Here is a 22074-nt window from a genome sequence, read left to right as displayed (position 1 = left end):
GTGTTTCTCTCAATGATTCTGTGTAAAGTGGGTGGGGCCACTGGCCTGGCTTCAGCATCAACAGGAAGACTGTGAGTCTAGAGAATCAGGGATGGGCTAACCCAGCGTGGGGCCTGCCACCACCTCTGTGGAGAATACGAAAGGCAGTGGGTGGTGCCCACTGTGGGTTTGTGCAGAGGATGGGCAGGGAGGCCCCAACGGTTTATGAGCTGCCCCACCCCAACCCGGTTCCTGCAAGAAGGTCCCGCCAACTCTGCCCTCCTGTCAGCACCCAGGCCATGTGGAGAGGAGTGGATTTTACTTCCCCGAAGTCTACACCAGCGCTGTCCCCTGGAAATGTAATTCGAGGCACTGATATAATTTCAAATGTCCTAGTAGCCACATTTTTAAAAAAAATTCTTTATTAGTTAAGGTATTACAAATGTGTCCTCATCCCCCCCCATTAAACCCCCATCCTCCCTCCCCCCCCGCCCCCCCACTCATGCTCTCATCCCCCTGTTGTCCATGCTCATTAGTTTGGCTTATATGCATGCATACAAGTCCTTTGGTTGATCTCTTCCCCTTGCCCCCTCCCTCCCCTACTTTCCCTCTGGGGATTAATAGTCTGATCGCTGCTTCTCTGTCTGTCTTTGGATCTGTCCCTGTTCATCAGTCTATGTTGTTCTCTATATTCCACAAATGAGTGAAATCATGAGGTATTTATCTTTCTCTGACTGGCTTATTTCACTTAGCATAATGCTCTCCAGTTCCATCCATGCTGTTGCAAAAGGCAAGACTTCCTTTTTTACTGCAGTGTAGTATTCCATTGTGTAGATGTACCACAGTTTTTTAATCCACTCATCTGTTGATGGGCACTTAGGCTGTTTCCAAATCTTAGCTATGATGAATTGTGCTGCTATGAACATAGGAGTGCATATATCCTTTCTGATTGGTGTTTCTGATAGCCACATTTTTTAAAAAAGTAAAACGAAACAGGCTACGCTAATTTTAACATTTACCCAATACAACCCAAATACTGCCACTTCAGCAGACAATGAATAAAAAAAATCACCAATGCAATCTGTTTTATTTTTTTCATGCTCACCTTAGAGAGCCAGTGCTTCACGCCTACAGCACCTCTCATTTTCTCAGGAGCCTGCAGCCGGGGCCGGGGCCACCGCCTCCCCGTGCAGTGCAGGTGTTGGCTGAGCCCATGTTGTCCAAGTCGCTCTCGGGGGTCCTCGGTTGTCTAAAACCACAGCCCACGGCTAACAGAGCTGTCCCCTCACCAAGCAAAGCGCGGCCCCACTGAGAGCGGGGCTGAGGCGGTGTGGGGCCACAGGCAGGGCCAAACAGCTTGGAGATACCACATAGGAAATAAAGAGCAACTGTGTTCAGGGGAGATGTGATTTAGGGGCAGAAATATTTTTTCTGTAGGAAAGCAATGAGCCTCCATGTGTATGCATACATGTGTGTGTGCATATACATGTGTGCATGTTCGAGTGTGAGCATGCACATGTAGGTGTATACTGCATGCACCTGTGTACATGTTTGTGCATGCGCATACACACATGCACCTGTAGGCATATGTTTAGGCATACATACATGTGTGCAAGTGTTTGCATTTGTGTGTACGTGTGCGTGTGTGTATGTGCATATGTGTGTGAGTGCATGTTTGTGTGTGCACGTGTGTGTGGGCGTGTGAGAGAGAAAGAGATGAAAGTGAAGGGAATCCACATTTATAGTGTTTTCTATTTATTTCTCCAACAAAACAGTTTTGGGAAAAGGCATTGCACTGAGGGAGGCTACTCTGGGGGACAGCGCACTCAGTGCCTGGTAATGCCCAGGGCGCCTGTGCACTTCACGCTGGAGGATCCTTGTTGCTCCGTCTGGGCAGTGAGACCCCTTTACTCTCTGTGGTTTAATGCCAAACTACTGTGATGCTCAGACCTGGGCTTGGGCTCGGGAGAAGGGGGGCAGCTCCTTGCAGGACAGCCCGAGGCTCTGAGAGGTTCCCAGTGCCGGGACCGGCCTCCCCTCTGCCAACGCAGGGAGGGAAGCCTCGGGCCCAGGGAGCAGCTCCAGCCTCAGCCCCATCCCAAGAGTGTCAGCCCATCCAGCTCACACAGAGACCGTTCTCTGAGGGGAAGATGCCGTCAGTCCACCAAGCACACCCTCCTCTTCTCTGAGCACTGCTGCCCAGCCCCACCTCTCCGGCTGCGCCAAATGGCCCCTGTTTGATTACGTGTCACCTGAGGCAGAGAGAGGGAGAAACAGAGAAAGAGACAGAGAGACAGAGAGAAGCAGAGAGAGGCAGAGCAAGAAAGGCAGAGACACAGAGAGGGAGAGCCAGAGAGAGAAGCAAAGAGAGACAGAGACAGAGTCGTGAAGGCAGTTTGCGCAGCCCCCAGGCCAGCCTCAGGCCGCAGGGTCGCCCACTCTCAGAGGGGCGGGCTGCCGGGCTTGTGTGGAAGCCTCATCCCATCGAGTGGGCTCCTTCCTTTCCTTTCTGCCTCCTGGGAAATAGAGCTTCTGCAAACTGATTTCAATAGCGGAATTTCTGATTCACTGGCACTGAGCCCGCAGCGAGGCTCTAAAAATGGCATTTCTGGGGCTGACTCAGTGGTTAGGAGGCATTTGGTAGGTTCGCTCCTGCCGTGGAGGAAGGAATGACTCATCCTCCTGGGGGCTGGAAGGTTTTGGATTGGACGCCTGGAGCCTGATGCCACATCTGGGCCGCTCCGACCCACGGGCCCTGGGAGCGGACCCACGGGCCCTGGGAGCGGAAATCCCACTGCAGGCCCAGCGAGTGTAGTAGGAGTGTCCTGCCTCCCAGCAGGGGTGGTCTGCTCACCTACCCCCAGGTAGGACTGTGCGTCCCTAGGGGTTCTCAGGGGTCTGTGAGGCTGCTTGCACCCGCCTGACTTTCGCTGGGGGCAGCCTCTTCTTTGATGCTGAGGGGACACCCTGCCTTCAACCAAAGAATCAGAGCAAAACCTGGGCTCTTGAGACAACTCGCTTTTTCTGGGGCCCACGGGAGGCATGGTGTGCGCTGGGCTTCCCTCCACGCAGAGCTGAGGCCGGCGTTGAGTGCAAGTAGTTGATTTGGGAGGTGGACCTGGAACAGCCAGTCAAAGAGGGGCAGGGAGGGAGCCTTGTCCAGCACTGGACAGTGTAGGCAGGCCCAGGGGTTGCCTGGGAGAGGAATCTGGGCTATTACCCACAACCCCATGCAGGGTACCCCTGCAGCCCCGGGCCTGATCTCAGGTGACCGGAGGGAGATGCTGGTGCGAGCACAATTCCAGTGGCTGCAGGCACAATTCCGGTGGCCGAAGGCGGCCAGTCTGCGCCATTCAGCCATCTCAATAGCCTCAGGCCAGACCAGTGTCCTTTCCCGTCCGGGCCACGGGGAGGAGTGTGCACTGCCGCTGTCTGCTGAGCACACAGAGGCCGCGGTGCTCGGGATGCCTGGGCGTCGCTGTGAGGATAAGTGAACGGGCCAAATGTCAAGAGACCATGAATGGCAGGAAGAGTGTGTGATTGGGACCGTCCCCGGGACACAGGTCTGCACGTGGGGCTGGGTGGCGGGCTCCACGGGGCACACAGTGCCCAGCCTGACACCATCTTCCACAGCAAGGAGGAGCTTCTTGGCGTCTGCCTCCCGGAGCCCAGGCCGGGGGATGGACGGGCTCTGAGTGCATCTCTGGCTGCTCGCCAGGCCCGGAAAGAGCTGCTGATGGCTGTGGTGGGTCAGGCCACACCTAACTCATCAGTAATCCAGGGCTGAGCTGCCTCTCCGGCTGGCCTGGCTCGGGCCTGGCCCAGGGACTCCGGCAAACTCGGCTGGGTCTGTGAGCTTTGATTTCTCAGGGAAGAGGGCAAATCTTTCTGAACCTTCCAGGCTGTGGGATGCCTGGACGAGTTTTGCGCCCGTGTCTGCGATCGACAGCCGCTGGCTTGGAATTAAGTCAGAGGCAGAAAGCTGAGCCCAGGCCTTCTCATGACCCCATGTTAAATCCTGGGATGCTCACTGAAATGCAGGTTCCCGGGCCGCTTTCAAAAGGCCCGCTCTGCGGATGAGCAGCAGCCGTCCTCTGAGAAGCAAAATACAAATGGCACCTTTAAGCCAGAGGAACTGCCCTAAGAAGGGGCCAAAGATCAAAGACAGGGTTCACCTTCAGAAGTCAGGGCTCCTGGTCAGAGCTGTGAGGCTCTTGGGGGGGCCTCACAGGTGGACTTTGCTCCTTCTGCCCCCAGCACCACACAAGTGGCATCACCTCCCCTCCCAGTGGCTCTCAAGGACTGGGAAGGGTTTACTTCCCAGTGCTGGAGCCTTCACGCCCACTGGGCTACTCAGACAGGGAGGGCTGGAGACGGAGGGGTGCACAGAGCATCGGCACCGCCCGCCCGCCCAGGCTGGCCGCTGGCCGGCTCCACACACCAGCGGCCACCAGAGCCCTGCCCACGTCTGCTGTGTCAAAGACGCTCAGGATACAGGCTGCACTCGTGAGGAAACCGACGCACAGATGAGACTAAGACCGGAGAGACTGACACGATGGTAACCTCCCGGAGAAGAAGGAAGGTGAGTGTAGTAGCTGCAGTACCTGCTGTGGCCTGACCTCGCTCCATGTTTCCGTGGAATCCGGCGTCAGGCCCACACTCTGTTTCCTGTGTATTTAAAGTTAACACGTTAATCCCCCAGTGCGGATACCGGGGACACGGAGTTTAGAGGACAAGTTAGCAGTTAGGATCCCACAGCTGATGCGCACGGCTAGAGGCGCCGATGGACAGAGGGCCCTGGAATGGCAAAGGCAGCTCTCGATTCTGAAAGTGCTGCCCAGGGTTTCTTTCTTGCGCGTTCACCAGGTCCCTTTCTTGACAAATCTTCCAGCTGAACCTGTCGGGGTCGTGTTTTATTATGACTTTGAGATGGAAGTTCGTTGGAGAGTGGGATTTGCACAGGTTTTTAAAGTCAGGCCACTTACCGTTCATCCCACAGGGTGAGAGACCCCACAGGCACGTGGTCTCAGGGGCGGAGCTCCATGGCGGGGGCGGAGCTCCGTGGCGGGGGCGGAGCTCCGTGGCGGGGGCGGAGCTCCATGGCGGGGGGCGGAGCAGGGGGCGGGGCGAGCTGGGCAGGCAGGCCTCACCACTGAGCCAGGCTCTTCTGACCTTGGTCTCTGAGTTCACTCCTCCTGAGTGAAGCTCACGACTTGATTTCTATCGATTCTTTTGCAAATGAAAACGATAAAGTTCAAGAGACTAAATACTTACGGTATGTGAATCGCGTTTCTCATTGTTAACTTTAAATACACAGGGAATTGTTCCTGCCTGTGGGCTGGCCTCAGGGGTGTGGGAAGTGGCACAGTGATGGGATGCCAGCTGGGAATGTGGCACTGTTCATCCCTGGCCCACTCCTGCCACCCTCCCCAGCCGTGATGTAAATTTAAATTTGGGCAAACATTTCAGAAAGAGCTTCCACCCAAACCTCCTATAGAGTCAGGGCTAGGCAGGTGCCCAGGGTCTGTCTCAGGGCACCAAAGCATCCTGAGAGAAAGAACAATAATCATCTTAAAAGATTGTGCAGAATTTCTAGCCTCCTCGCTGTTCACAAATGTTCATGGCAGCCAGAGGCCACAGAGCCAGTGTTAGGTCTTCAGTGCTTAGGGTGTGATCCACTCTGCAGCGCCCACATCACCTGGGAGCTGCGAGAAATGCAGATGCTCAGGCCCCACCGCCCTGGGGCCACCATGACCTGGTAAGAATCTGCAGTGCGGCCAGGTGTGCCAGTGCTTCACAAGCACAGTGATGGGGAAGGAGTGCTGTGGACAGGGCTGGCTCCTCTCCCCTCTCCTCCTCCCTCTCACCCCTCTTTTGTCCTCAACCCTTCCCCCATCCCTCTGCATTCTCTCTCTTTTCTCCTCTCTCGAATCTGAGCAGCCTCGGGCTCTGCCTTCTATCTTCGGTAAAAGATCCCACATCCCACAACAGCCTCCTCACGCACTGCCCTTGCCTAGCGCCTGGGTAGTGTTTTCTCTCCCATTACTTGGGGACGGCTCCATTCATTTTGTTTTCCTCGTCCTCAGTACTGGAATATTTCAAACGCGGGTGCCATGGGGCAATCCCTGATCTACTTTTAACAAACAAATAATTTAGCCCTGGAGGAAAGGGCAATCTCCTTAAGTGAAGGGATGGCAGATGGGCTTTGTCCACTGAAGAAACCCTCCCAGATTCCAGCCAGCCCCACACCAGAGGTGCTCCCTGCCCCGTGGCCACAGGCAAAGGGAGCAAAGGCCATGAGTGAAGGTGGCCACAGGGTCCCCTGAGTGCCAGTTGGGTGCCACCAGCCAGCGTGGCCTCCCTGAAGGTCCAAGGCCATCTTGTCTGCAGACCCAAGACTCGGCCCCAGGGACAGGACTGGCCTCGCTGTGTCTCGGCCTCCTCTGATGGAAGCCTCTCATCGGTCTGTGATCAGTCTGAGGGGACGGGGGCAGGATCGGGGCTCAGAGCTCAGAGCCCCCTCTGCCCGCCACCTGGAAGCCCTGCAGGGCTCTAAACCTTAGAGGATCCACACCCATCGCTGATGCCCGAGTGTGAGCAGGGCCATGTCTGGGGTGGACTCACTCAGGGGTGAGGTTACTCACCAAAAGGGAGATTATCTGACGGCCTGTCCTACCTGGGCCCCTGGAAAGGGACCAGCTCTTTCTGTGCTCACAGAGACCAGTGGTGTGAGGGGCTTCGTGGGCCAGCTTGTCCCTGGGGGACGATGGCCAATACTCTTTCCCAAGTGAGGCAGGGAAGTTCCATAGGGGACAAAGGCCTCTGGCTCTACCCCTTCCCTTTTCTGTCTTGTCTGGAACATCGCAGCCATGACCTTCACTGACCACCTGTTCCCCTGCTCCCCCCTCCCCAGTTTCCAGTACTTGAGACCAAAAGAAAAGAGAAATCGCTATCTGGAGCGGAGGGACACGGACGAGCCCTGTGGCAGTCACCCCACCACTGTCAGAGGCCGAGGAACACCCTACCCCACCCTCTCCCACGTTTAATAAAAACCTTCCACCCAGACCCCATAGATGTGTCTCGTTCTCCGAGGCCGCCCTCTCTCACTTCTCCAGAGTGTGCTATGGCTTTAATACAGTTACTATGCTTTGCGAAGACTTTCTGACACGCTCTCCAATTCCTTCTTGTTCCTAGACAAGGACCCGGATTGGGTTGAGGCCCCGCTGTGTGGCTTCACAAGCTGGCCCCTCTTCTCAAAAACACAAACTTTCAGGGTTGGGAGGGTCACAAAGGGCCAGCCGGTGCCTCTGCACTCACTCCCCACCAGCTCCTTCCACTAGTGAGCGGCTCGAAGCCAGAGGACCCCCCCCCCCCGGAACCAGGCATCCCTCCCTCTCCCTGAGAGCCCCCGGCTCACCTCTGCTGCTCACACTCTCTCCTGCTCTTGAACTGTGCCCGTTTTCCTACTCTTTCTTTCTTTTTTAAATCCTATCTAATAAAGAGGTGATATGCAAATTGACCATCACTCCAACACACAAGGTGGCCGCCCCCATGTGGTCAAAGATGGCCACCACAAGATGGCCTGCAGGGGAGGGCAGTTGGGGGGGACCGGGCCTGCAGGGGAGGGCAGTTGGAGGGACCAGTCCTGCAGGAGAGGGCAGTTGGGGGGGACCGGGCCTGCAGGGGAGGGCAGTTAGGGGTGACCAGGCCAGCAGGAGAGGGCAGTTGTGGGCAATCGGGCCAGCAGGGGAGCAGTTAGGTGTTGATCAGGCTGGCAGGGGAGTGGTTAGGGGGTGATCAGGCTGGCAGGCAGGCGAGTGGTTGGAAGCCAGCAGTCCTGGATTGTGAGAGGGGTCCCATATTGGAGAGGGTGCAGGCAGGGCTGAGGGACACACACACACACACACACACACACCCATGCACGAATTTCGTGCACTAGGCCTCTAGTTTAAATATAATTGGTGTACAATGCTATGTTAGTTTCAGGTGTCCTATATAGCGATTTGGCAATTTTATAACTTACAGTGTGATAACCCCACTAATTCTAGTCATCTCTGTCTCTGTGCAAGCCTATCCCAATATTACCACATTTCTCTTCTCCTTTTTGCCCCTCCCCTCTGATAACCATCCCTTTGGACTCTGTTTCTCTGAGTCTGTTTCTATTTTGTTTGCTTGTTTGTTTATTTAAGATTCCTTAAGTGAAACCATGTGGTATTGTCTTGTGTGTGACTTATTTCACTAAGTCAGTACCCTGTAGGTCCATTCATGTTGTTGCAAATGGCAAGGTTTATCCTGTTTTGGCTGAAGAATATTCCTCAGGCGCCGAAGGAAAGGGGAGCCCAGGTCAGAGACAACAGGTCACCTGCCGTGCTGCCCGGGTCCCCTGTGCTCTGACCCGATGCCCAGGGCTGGTGCCTGGTGTGGTCCGACCTGGATGGAGCAGGTGGCTGTCTCCTCCCGCAGCTTTGCCTGCACCCAGCCCTCTCTCTGCCGCAGCAAACCCCGGTCCCAGGGCAGCCAGAGAGATTTTCTTCAGAATGTGAATCAACCACATCACCCTGTAACCCTTAGACCAGTGGTTCTCAACCTTGGCTGCACATTAGAATCACCTGGGAATCTTTTTAAAATCCTGATTTCTGGGCCTCATCCTCTGGAAATTCTGTTTCTTTGTTACTAATGTTGTGGACTCACCCCATAACAAAGAAACAGAATTTCTGGAGGATGAGGCCCAGAAATCAGGATTTTAAAAAGATTCCCAGGTGATTCTAATGTGCAGCCAAGGTTGAGAACCACTGCTTTAGACCAAACCCAAAGCTCTCAGTGTGTCTAGAAGGTTCTCGACAGCCAGTTCCCTGGATCCCTGGGACTTCCGCGCCCCCCCCCCCCACCATCCCTGACTGTGGTCCCCTCCTCCCTCTGTCCTTCCAGCACAGCTCTGGCCCCAGCTCTCCCACAGCTCCTCCCCCACTTCAGACGTCACTCCTGAAAATGCCACTGCCCAACATCCCTCCGGGTGCCCTCCTGCCTCTCCCACTTACTGTGTCTGTGTGTGTGCCAGGGGCCCTCGGTCACCCCTGAACTCCCCAGGCACACGCGGGCACTCTGCCGTTAGTGGTCTCGTGAGTGGATGGAGAGCAAATATTACATTTCAGTTACTCCCAGGGCAACTGGACTCTGGATTCCGAATGACCTTCCGCTTAATAAGGACCCCCCAGGTCTTATGTGCCCCCAGGAGGCACACCTCTGTCACCCCACATCTGTGCAGTCACACCTCTGTCACCCCACATCTGTGCAGTCACACCTCTGTCACCCCACATTTGCGCAGTCACACCTCTGTCACCCCACATCTGTGCAGTCACACCTCTGTCACCCCACATCTGCGCAGTCACACCTCTGTCACCCCACATCTGCGCAGTCACACCTCTGTCACCCCACATCTGTGCAGTCACACCTCTGTCACCCCACATCTGCGCAGTCACACCTCTGTCACCCCACATCTGTGCAGTCACACCTCTATCACCCCACATCTGTACAGTCACACCTCTGTCACCCCATATCTGTGCAGTCGGTGGCAGCTCAGTGCAGAAACTCACCTGCGTCTCTTTAAGTTAAATCTCGTCAGATGCAGTCTCTTCAGCCCATGAGGAGCTTTTCAGAGATTGTGTGACCTCAGCCATCTGACACCGCCTCAGTTTCCGCCCTGAGGGCTCCAGGGGAGGTTCCCTTGTCACCTGGCTCAGGCACAGTTACCTGAGTGCACCTGGCGAGGGGCCCAGGCCGCCTGAGCTGACTGCAGCCTTTAATTAACAGCCAGCCTGCCAGTCAGCCCCGTCCTCTGGGTCCTGGTGAGCGGATAGAGACGGAACGTGCACGCCTCAGGCAATTTTCAATTTCTTGGTGGCCACATTTAGGGAGTACAAAGAAACAGGTAACAGTAACTCTAATAAAGTATTTTATTTAAACACCACATCCATGACATCATTTCAACATGAAGAAACGTAAGATTGCCGATGAGACAGTGCATGTCGTTTTCACTCGAAGTCTTGGAACCCGGTGCTTTATGCTGACAGCGCTCTCACTTAGGATCACCATGTTTTCTGCTCCAGGGCCCTTGCGTGTCCCGCTGGCTGGGCTACGCAGGGCCCATCTCTGCAAAAAGGAAGGCGTGGAGGTGAAGGTATTGCACGCCCAGCCTCCCCTGCCGTCTTAGCCGTACGACCCCCTGCCCCTGGTCCCAGAGTCTGTCTCCCCAGGCGCCTCCTTTCCCATCCCTCCTTCTGCTGTCACCCCCAGTGCGTCGCCCAGCAGGTCTTGCTCTACCTCCCCGTGTGTGTGGACAGGTGCCAGGTGAGGACTGCCAGAGCCCCTGCGCGGTGGGGTCCGATGGGGACCCAGCCTGGCAGGCAGTGGGTCTCTGAGTGACAGTGGCTTTGTCTATTCCTGTGAGCAGCACAGCCCAGGCTACTGGTCACCTGGCACCTGGCCGGGCCACGGAGAAGGCCCGTGGAGCTGCCAGGAGCTCTCAGGTGCCCAGGGCGCCGTGGCAGGAGCAGGAGGCCAGGCGGCATCTTCACCTCCATGCCTCCTTTCTGCAGCGGATGGGGCCTTGGTACCCCAGGCAGCTGTCAGTGGCTGTTTAAAATGCACAGGCACATTGCAAATACGGATGCCTTCCACACGGAGAAAAGTTTGGTTTTCAAATCCATTCAAATTATCCTAAGCAATGCCAGCAGTTTGCATTCCCACAGTGCGCAGGGCTCCAGTTTCTCCACACGCGGTACATGCAGACGACAATATGGCGTCGTGCACTTCAAATCTGTTCAGAGGGCAGATCTCACGGTGAGTGAGTGTTCTCACCATAGTAATTAAAAAGAAATGTCCACACTACAGGAAAAGGAAGGGAGTAACAAAAGTCTTAGATAAAATCCCAATGTTAACTTTTAAATGGTTGCAAAAGTGGCTCTAAATTCTTTATATATATATTCCTTTATTGATTTCAGAGAGGAAGGAAGAGGGAGAGAAAGATAGAAACATCAATGATGAGAGAGAATCATTGATTGGCTGCCTCCTGCACGCCCCCGACTGGGGATCGAGCCTGCAACCCAAGCATGTGCCCTTGGCTGGAATCGAACCCGGGACCCTTCAGTCCGCAGGCTGACGCTCTATCCACTGAGTCAAACTGGCCAGGGCTCTAAATTCTTTCTGTTGCCTCTTAGTGCACTTTCTCACTGCTGGATGGTTTTGAAAATGCATAGGAAGCACAGGAATGCTTAGAAAGTCTTGGGAATGAGTTATGTGTGGCCACGCAAGGATAAATCTGGTGTACATAGGTTATGTTTGCTAAAGCAAGTTTCACAGTAAAATTACTTTTTCTTAAAATATATTTTTATTGATTTCAGAGAGGAAGGGAGAGGGAGAGATAGAAACATCAATGATGAGAGAGAATCATTGACTGGCTGCCTCCTGCACGCCCTCTACTGGAGATCGAGCCGGCAACCTGGGCATGTGCCCTTGACTAGAATCCTTCAGTCCATAGGCCAATGCTCTATCCACTGAGCCAAACTGGTTAGGGCCACGGTAAGATATTTTTAAAAGATTTCATTTGGAAGCTCAGTGTTCTTGTTATCGTGACTACGTAATTATAAAGAAAGTTTGAGCTCCATGTCATGCCACCAAAGGCCCCCATCGGCCCTGTCTCCCCACGTCACCTTCCTCACCAATAACAGGCTCGTCTGGGAGTGGAGGTCCCTGGGCAGTTCAATGCCAGCCTGGCTTCTTTGTCACCAAGCTCAGCACCCGCCCCTCAGCCTACTTAATTGGCCTTTCACTCCTTCTGTGGTGAATATGCTTTTTTAAATTTTTTTATTTTCTGCATGTTCAGTTTTATTTTCTTTCCTTTTTAAAAAAAAAAATTCTTTATTAGTTAAGGTATTACAAATGTGTCCTTATCCCCCCCCCCATTAACACCCCCCCCCCACTCAGGTTCTCATCCCCCTGTTGTCCATGTCCATTGAATATGCTTTTTTTTTTTTAAATCAAAATTTTGTCCTGGCCGGTTTCTCAGTGGTTAGAGTATGCACCAAAGGGTCTCAGCATGACCCTGGGTTGCAGGTTTGGCCCCTGGCCCTGGTTGGGGTGTGTGCAGGAGGCAGCCAATCGATGTATATCTCTCACATCTCTCTCTCTCTCTCTTTCTCTCCCTCCCTCTCTTCTTCTCACCCTCCCTTCATCCCTTCTACTCTCTCTGAACAATCACTGGGAAAAGTGTCCTAGAGTAAGGATTAACCAAAAAATAAATACTCCAACTGCCATCTCCTAAATTTTGGAAGCAGAACCAGGCAGATGACTTCAACAGAGGTCTGTGCAGCTGGGGGCTCTTTCGAGCCTGTCCGCTCAGCTCTGCTCTCTCCTCTCTGTCCTTCCCCAAACAGCTGGTGCCCCCGTGGCCCCGTGGAAACCCTGGGCAGGGTGGGATCTGCTCTGCCTCTCATAAGAATAGCCCTGCAGGTGTGCGATGTCACTCCTCTACCTGCCTGGGGCAGTGAGTGGCGAGAAGAGGGGTGACAGCCACCCCACCTTCTCTCTCACAGCAGAGCAGAGCAATGTCTGTTTATTTGATGGCGCTGTGAGCTTTGGAGGGGTAAGACGTCCCTTCTGATTCCCACTGTCTGGGGGTCACTGAGATGACATTGCGGGGTGAGGGCGGGGGAGGACAGCGTGGGCAGCAGCACCGGAACTGCTCAGGTCAGTTTGTTCACTGTCTCACTGCACATACAAGCACAGTGTGACATGTGAAATACATAAACAAAAAGAAAGCAAAGTAAAGTGGAAGTGAACTTCTAGTGTAAAAGTAGGGAACATGGTAGAGGTCGGATGTGCCCTATTAGCCACCAAGGTAGTCTCACTGTAGACGCTACCCAATGGTTAGCTGCAGTTGCTATAGCGATCGGTGCAAACAGAGAGGTATTGACATTGTACAGAAAGCACTTTCCCTTTGCCATATTTTTGGAGAGATTACTGTTTATACTTGGAATGAGAAGACAGTCCTGGGACGGTTCCAGGTACCCAGGGCAAGCAGCTGCCTCGACTCCTTTTTTGGAAGGAGACAGAGGATAAATATAGTAAGTACAGGGCACACACGGCAGCCACGGATGAAAGGGAACTTGGACTGATTGGAGCCAGAGCTCAACCAATCTTCTAGATCCTTGCATTTCTCTGTTGATCATGATGAAGACTTTCGGGTACTCCCTGTGGTCTAACGGTTGGTAGAGCTAGGAGCTGTACAGGCAGGTGGTCCTGAAGTCTTGTGTGCAGATGGAGCAGAGAGCTGGCAGAGGCAGTGACCCCCAGAGGGTCTGGATGAGGTCTGGGAGAGAGGTCTGGGTCAAGGGCGGGTATGACCCTGCTGTTGGGCAAAGGCCGCCTGGCAAGCGGTAGAGTGGAGGAGGAGCTGTCTGCATGAGGCCTGGCCGCCACTAGCTGCAGCATCCTGGAGTCTGGACTCAAGCTGCAGGGCCCCAGCCGGAGTGGCCATCTCCACATCCCCAGCACATCTGTCCCCCTATTTGTGTTTGTAAAGTCCGATGCAGCAGGTGTCTGCGCCCCACCGCCCCCTTCCCTGCCTGGAGGCATTATCCAGGCGGAGCCAGAAAACGATTGTGTCATTTCAGTGACTCTGCATACAAATTAAATGCTCTGATATTTGCATTTAAAACGGTATTGCACAATATAAAGGTGAATAGGAACATTCATGCTAATAATTGAAATTTTTAGATTTTCTTACAACAATTATAAATTGCAAATAAAAATATGGCAAGTTGAGAAAGAACGATGAAAGAAAGAAAAGCATGACGTAGCTTTCACATTTTTTCCTGCCTTTGAAGAAGGGGCTGTGCTTTCCCACTGGATGAAGACATTATTCCGTAGGGTCCTGGCCTGCGGAGGGAGACACACCCACAGCACACACTCATGTGCACACAAGAAAGGGACCGCAGCTCGCTTTCCAGGGCTGCAGATTCCCTGCTCACGCTCTGCAGGTGCCGCTTTAAATGTCCCGGCGCCGACCTGAGGATCCAGAGCACGTCAGAGCCAACACGACCTGAACCACGGTCCCTGCGAAAGGAGCTTCTGAGAGACGAGCGTCACGGAATGTTGCTTTCCAAGTGAAAAGAATTTTTATTTATTAAAAGAAGTAAGTAACACAACCCAAGTGTCCATTGAAGCTTAGATGAACAAACACAAGCTAGTCTATCCACACGGTGGAATGTTATTTAGCCTTAAATTGTCTACAGCATGGATGAACATGGAGGGCATTGTGCTGAGTGAAATAAGCCAGTCGCAGGAGGACAAATGCTGAGTGCACTTACAGGAGATAGTCAAGGTCACAGGGATAGAAAGTGGAATGGTGGGTGCCAGCGGAGGGGGCAACGGGAGTTAGTGTTTAATGAGGACAGAGTTTGAGATAGAAAGTTCTGTGGATGGATGGTGGTGATGGTGATACAACAATAAATGTACTTCATGCTACTGAACCACACACTTACAGTGCTTAAGATGGTACATTTCCTGGCATGTGTATTTTAGCATTATAAACGACAGTAACACACACTCATTGTAAAAATGAAAAGCAGACACCAGGAGAAGCTGTGGGAGGAAAGATGTTCGGAAGGGCCCACGCTGGCACACTTATGTCTCACACCCCAGGTCCTGCCTGAAAAAGCCAAGGTCCTGGACTCCACAGAGCACGAACCATCAGCCGTCCTTGGCCCCGGGGTCCCAGGCGGGCGCTGGGGTGGTTGGAGAGGCTGTCCCCACAGGCGAGTCTCCTGCAATGTGGCTGGAGTCACCATTTGAGGAAAACTCCCGTAATTCTGGGCATTTAAAGACATGAGCACTGGACATTCCCGTTCACATGGAGGTGCACGTATGCAGTTCCCAAAGGGCCTGGGGAGGAGACCTGCCTCCGGGTTTCAGCTTTCCAAACAGCAGTTTCTCACAGCTGCTCTTTGGAAGGCAGCTTCCGGAGGACTTTGAAAATACAGAGGAACGAGGGTCTTTAGGGAATAATAGAGGAGCGCAGCTAAGGCCACATGCTGTGACAGCTCCAGGGCCTCCTCTGGTCCCATAAGTTTACCTTTACACAAGCCTGTCAAATGGTTTCCAAAGCCTCTGGTGCATTTAATTTCTCCACCAGCAATATATGAGCTTCCAGTCACTCCACGTTCTCATCAACACTTGGTATTGTCAGCCTTTCTAGTTTTAGCCACTTAGAGGGCATGCAGTAGTATCGCACTGTGGTTTTGCTGTGCATGTCTGTAATTTGCATAAAGTTAAGCATATTTTCTGGTACTTATTGGAAAGTTGCATACTTTATTTTATGAAATGTTTGTTCAAATAATATTTCCCATTTAAAAAAAGTTGAGTGTCCCTTTACTGAGTTGTAAAAGTTGTTTATGTATTCTAGGTCCAAGTCCACTGTCAGGTACATGTATTAGATATTTTTTTCGAATCCGAGACTTGCTTTCTCATTTTCTCCATGGAGCACATATGTTTTTATTGGAGTCAGTTTACCTTTGTTCGTTCTTTAATTGTGCTTTTAATATCTTTTCTTTGGTTACTTTTAAGATTTTATTTCTTATTACTGGTTTTAAGTAATATTATAGGTCTTGTGGTTTTCTTTGTGTTAACGCTTCTTGGGAGTTTATTGAGTTTTTTAGAGCTGCAGGTTTATAAAATTTTATCAAATTTAGAAAATTGGAACATTAATTATTTTTCTGCACCACTCCCCCCAACACAAACTTTTTGCCAAGCTTCCAACTACGCATCTGTTGGACCACTGGATGTTGCCCTTTGATGCACTAAGCTTCTGCTCATTGTTTTTCACTGTTTTTCTCTCTGTGCTTTATTTTGGATAGTTTTCTCTTGTCATATCTTCAAGTTCATTGATCTTATCATCTTCAGTGTCTAATATGCTGTTAATAACATTTAATAAAATTTTTATTTTAATTATTGTATTTTTCATTTCTAGAATTTCCATTTGGTTCTTGTCTTTTAAGATTATTTTTATTTATTTATTGACTGATTTTAAAGAGAGAGAGAGAGGAAGGAAAAGAGAGAGAGGAAGAGAGAAACATTGGTTTGTTGTTCATCTTATTTATGCATTCATTGGTTTCTTCTTGTATGTACCCTAACCAGGAATCAAACCCTCAACTTTGGTGTATCAAGATGATGCTCTCTAACCAACTGAGCTACCCAGCCTGGGCTGGTCCTTTATCTTTTATATCTTCCATTTCTTTCTTCATTAGGTTCATGTGTTCCACTACATTCTTGAGCATATCGAACATATAATAACTTATGCTTTTGTGTGATAAATTCATCATCTCCGTCATTTCTAGGTCTGTTTCTACTGACTGATTTTTAAAATTATGTTTTCCATTTTCTTGCCTTAGTGCATGTCTAATAATTTTTTTTATTGATTGCTAGCCATTGTGAATTTTAGATAACCGTTTACTAGATTGTGCTGTATTCCTTTAAAAAAAATATTGAAGCCCTAGCTGGTTTGACTTTGTGGATAGAGTGCCAGCCTGCAGACCGAAGGGTCCCAGGTTCAATTCTAGTCAAGGGCACATGCCCGTGTTGTGGCTTGATTTCCAGTAGGGGGTGTGCAGGAGGCAGCTGATCAATGATTTTTTCTTATCATTGATGTTTCTATCTCTCTCTCCCTCTCCCTTCTTCTCTCTGACATCAATAAAAATATATTTTAAAAAGGTTTTTAAAATATTGAGGCTATTTTTAGTCTTCTTGGACTCTTTCACTGGAAAGCTATTGTTTTAAAGCTATTTTAAGGCAGGTCTGTGTAGTCTTGCCTATAGGTTTCACTGCTGAGGCAATCCACTGATTGTCCATGTATTCAACAAGGTCTCTCTAGCCTGACTGTAGGGAATGTGAACACTTCCTATCCCTGTATGAACTCTAAAAATTGCTCTTTTTACAGTTCACCAGTTCTTCTTCTTTCCCTGGAATATGCTCTTTGCAAACTAAGGCATTTTACCTTGATTATGAGCAAATGGTTTCCAACTGAAGACTCAAGAGAACCCATATGCAGATTTTTGAGCTCTTTGCTTGTATGACTTCTTCCTGTTCTCTACTCTGCCTCACAAATTTTAGTTGCCTAAGCTTCCCCAGGCTCCAATCCTACCTCCTCAACTCAGTGAAACCCCCTGGTGCTGTTTGGTGCCAAGATCACAAACTGCCTTCCGGCTGAATCTGGGTTGCTTAAAAGACTCATCTCCATTGTCTCCCAACAGCATTGCTGTTCTGTGTGCATGATCTGTTTAAAACATCGTCTACTTTTCTGTTACAGCAGAAAGACAGTTCTGGACACTTACTCTCTTACAGCTAGAAGTGGAAAACTCAGTTTTATTTTTTTAAATGTTTTTTCTTAATTACAAAAAATAACACATGTTAGTTTTAGGAGATTTAGAAAATACAAGTAAATATACACACAATAAAAATCACACATAATGTACAAATAACCACTAACATTGTGGTGTCTATCTTTCTGACAGAGTCCCTGTGAGTATTACTGTATGTATATGCATCTGAGTGTGTATATGTCTACATACTGTGTTTTTTCTAAACAAAATAGAATACTGCACATACTATTTTATAATCTGATTTTTAATTTAATATTATATAATAAATAGGTTTCCGTGTTATTAAAGTCTTGAGACCATCTCCCTAACCTCTTTACTTATGTATAATCCTCTCTGTCTACCTTCCTTCCCTACTTCTGCCCTTTCCTCCTACTATAATCTGTCCTCAAAACTTCTCTGTAGAGTCTACTCCACCCCTAATGCCATCCTAGACATTGCAATGTGCACGGAGAAAAGAGAGGTCGTGGTTTCTGTGCTTGTGAAATTTACTGTCACATTAGGAAGAGAGGCCAAGTGCTGTGCTCGTCTGGGGAACAATGGCGGAGAATGTAGAGACAAGTACTTGCGAAGTGGGGTTGGCTGTGTAGGCGGAGAGTGGGTACAGAAAGGGAAAGGCTCATTTAAAAAACAGTCACAGACCAAAAAAAATAAATAAATAAAATAAAATTAACTCTGAGATCTCTCAAAATTCACCTCCTTAGAGATTGCACAGTACTGGAGTCATAGAATGAGTCATCGTTTTTGTGGGATATTTAAAACTTTGACTGGTTTGCTGGATCATTTTTTTCTCTCTCTTCCTAGAAAAGATGGCTGTGCCTAGCTTGAGCGTAGCTTGAGCTGCCAAGATCCTGTTGCTAAGGACAGCCCAAACAAATCCATATACTAATAATTTGTCCGCTTAAAACACAAGGCAAACACAGTCTGTTCTGTATGCTATAGCATTTTGATTACACACAATTATTACGATTTCTAAAAGTGTGAATGTGAGCCTTTTACTTGTGGGATAATGATCACGGGGGGTAAATTAACTATAATAAAAATCAACCTCTCAATTATGTAGGAGGTAAAGTAAGGTAAAGGGCTAATATTTAGACATCTTCCTTTCTTGGGAAATCTCTTTAATATGCTGATTAAATTAAATTTCTATATTTTTATGCTAAATAATCTCACATTTTAATCTCACCCATCAATAGGTATTCATATTTACAAAGTACAAAAATTATGAAAATTAAATTTATAAATAGGTCTGTTTCTGAGCTCTCTTTCCTGTTCAACTGGTTCATCCATGGAGCAATGCCACAGCACGGGGTTAACTATTATAACTTTATAAGTCTTGATATTGGCCAAGTCTTCCACTGTGTCTTCCTTCAGGAGTGTCTTCTCTATTCTTGGCTCTTTGCCCTCCACAGAAATTTTATAATTAACTCATCAGATTCCACAAAAATCCATCTTGGGATTTTAATTAAAATTATATTGGACTGCCCTAACTGGTTTGGCTCAGTGGATAGAGTGTCGGCCTGCGGACTGAAGGGTCCCAGGTTAGATTCCGGTCAAGGGCGTGTACCTTGGCTATGGGCACATACCCAGTGGGGAGTGTGCAGGAGGCAGCTGATCGATGTTTCTCTCTCATCGATGTTTCTAACTCTCTATCCCTCTCCCTCCTCTCTGTAAAAAATCAATAAAATATATTTTTAAAAAATTATATTGGACCAATATATCAATTTAGGGGAAAATAATATCTTTATGATCTTGGGTATTACTAGTCTTGAATGTACTGCTCTATTTTAAGGTATTCTATAATGGTTTTCAAATAAGTTTCAAAATGTTCTCCATAATGGTCTTACAAATAATATTGACATTTATTTGGAGTTACTAGTGATGCACCAAATACATTTTTGCCAAATACCAAATAACCAGTGTCAAAACAGATATCTAGCCAATGTTGTGGCCAATGGTGACTCTCAGAAAACTAAATACATAATACTAGAGGCCAGGTGCACAAAATTCATGCACAGGAGGGGGGGGGGTCCTTCAGCTCGGCCTTTACCCTCTCCAATCTGTGACCCCTGTGGGATCAGCCCTAAATTGGCAGTCGGACATCCCTCTCGCAATCCGGGACCGCTGACTTCTAACCTCTCACCTGCCTGCCTGATCTCCCCTAACCCCTCTGCCTGCCTGCCTGATTGCCCCTAACCCCTCTGCCTGTCACCCTGATTACCCCTAACTGCCCTCCCTTGCTGGCCTGATCGCCCCTAACTGCCTCTGCCTCAGCCCCCGCCACCGTGGCTTTGTCCGGAAGGAGGACCGGACGACTGGAAGATGTCCAGTTGACCTGGTCTAATTAGCATATTACCCTTTTATTAGTATAGATATGCCCAAAACACACACATAAATATAAAAATGCATCAGAAAATTTTAATTTTTACACTAAAATTTTTAGTAACAAAATTTTAAGTTTGATATTCTAATGGAGAACAATAGGTTCTCAGAGTTGATAGCTGTTAGTGCTCCTGCAGCTGGTAAATTTCACATTCGTAATGAGGTGAAAGGAAAAGCCAGAGACGTTTTTTAAAATCCTCACCTGTGGACATTTTCACTGATTTTTAGAGAGAGGGGGAGGAGAGGGAGGAAGGGAGGTAGAGAGAGAGAAAGAGAGAGAAACAATGATGTGAGAGAGAGAGAAGCACCCACATGCTGGCAGCCAGTGCCAGTGATTGAAACACAGCCTAGGCATGTGCCTGACCAGGAATCAGATCCACAATGTGTCAGTGCACAGCACGATGTTCCTACCAACTAAGCCACACTGGCCGGGGAAGCCAGATAGTTCTGAGGTATGTAATTTTCTTCTCTGAAACTTTCATCTTCATATTTTTTTAATGTATTTACTGACTAGACCCTTTCTTCCCAGAGACATTTTGAAGTGGCCAACAGAACAATAAACTTTTAATATATCTTTGTGAGATATGAAGGATTCCCAAATAATAGTTTTTCTGTAAGACCTCATGGTTTAAATGAAATTAGCTGAAAATTAAATGCAGGTTTTAAAGGTTATTTTGTTTAGTGTAATGAGTGCTTAGTATGCCAAACAATTTTATGATGACTAAAATAATTACATAATCTAATTCTTAGTATTGTGCCTGTATAATTACATAAAGTTTTAGGAATGTTTCTTGGTTCAAAAATGACAATGTTCTCCCTATATTTACCTAGCTAATGGAGCCTCTTAACATTCACATTAACTTGACGTCTTTTTCCTTATTTATTCAGCTATATGGAAGCTCTTAAGCACTGTTTATCTGCTAAAATTAACTGCTTTCACAATCTTCATTAATCATTGCAAAATTTTATTTTTGAAATAATATGCTGTTATACTACAATCAACACTTCAACATAAAAAGAACCTAAGATTTTCCCTCCAAGTTACATATAAAATGTGTACTATATTCATAAAGCAAATATTTAGATATTAGCAATAAAATCTAATGACTTGCTTTGTTTGTGTTACTAATGGTAACTGACAGTCATATGCTTATGCACAGATTTAGGGATACAAGAAGTGACATTAAGTTAGATATTTGACCTTTCTGCATCCAAGCCAAAACAACCCCAAACACAGAGGTTGAAGATCAACATCAGTGCTAGGTGCTAGATAGCTTTTCCTTAATTGCTATGTTAAATACATTACATTTTCTACATATTGTTGGTATGCAGGAACTCAGTTTTGCATGTTGATTTTATATCTAGCAATGTTGCAAAATTTTCTCCTAAATTTTAATAGTGTCTCTTATTTTGGGGGCCATTGAAGACCACCATAACAGCTGTGAATAATGACAATTTGTCATTCTTTTATAATGGTTTTCTTTGCATCGCTTTTTTGTTAGGGTGAGGGCCTCAACAATGTTGGATAGAAGCAGAGCTAGCAGTCATCTGTCTTGTTTCTGATTTTTAAAGAGTATGCTTTCAACATTACCTCATTCATTACGAAGTGAGCTGAGTTTTTCAGAGACACTATGGAAACAAAATTGGAAATTCCGTGTCTTTTCATTCAACAAGTCACATTTTCAACAAGTCCCATATTCTTAGATTCAGCCTGGCTCAAGAAGAGCAGGGGTATGCCAGAGATTAGGAGGCCCTTATAGCACTGGTTAGCAGGAACCTTGAGAAGATTAGGACTATTGGCTCAGTAGGAGAAGAAACACAGATAAACTTTGCAAATATCTGTGAAACATTTGAAGATGCCAAGAATGTAAATTTCGCCGAAACCGGTTTGGCTCAGTGGATAGAGCGTCGGCCTGCGGACTGAGGGGTCCCGGGTTCGATTCCGGTCAAGGGCATGTACCTGGGTTGCGGGCACATCCCCAGTAGGAGATGTGCAGGAGGCAGCTGATCGATGTTTCTCTATCATCGATGTTTCTAACTCTCTATCTCTCTCCCTTCCTCTCTGTAAAAAATCAATAAAATATATTTAAAAAAAAAAAAAAGAATGTAAATTTCTATTTAAAAAAAAATTTATGGTGAAATATACATAACATAAAGTTTACCATATCCAAGAAATCATTGCCATATCCAATATTATGGACCTTTTCCCCTATGTTTATTCTGAGTTTTATAGTTTAGGTTTTTGGCCCATTTTGAGTTAGTTTTTGTATATGTTAGGGTCCTA

This window comes from Myotis yumanensis, unplaced genomic scaffold, assembly GCF_028538775.1.
Source record: "Myotis yumanensis isolate MYYU_CA2020_CCGP unplaced genomic scaffold, mMyoYum1.0.hap1 SCAF_1, whole genome shotgun sequence".
Taxonomy (NCBI): domain Eukaryota; kingdom Metazoa; phylum Chordata; class Mammalia; order Chiroptera; family Vespertilionidae; genus Myotis; species Myotis yumanensis.
This window is presented reverse-complemented; position numbering follows the sequence as displayed.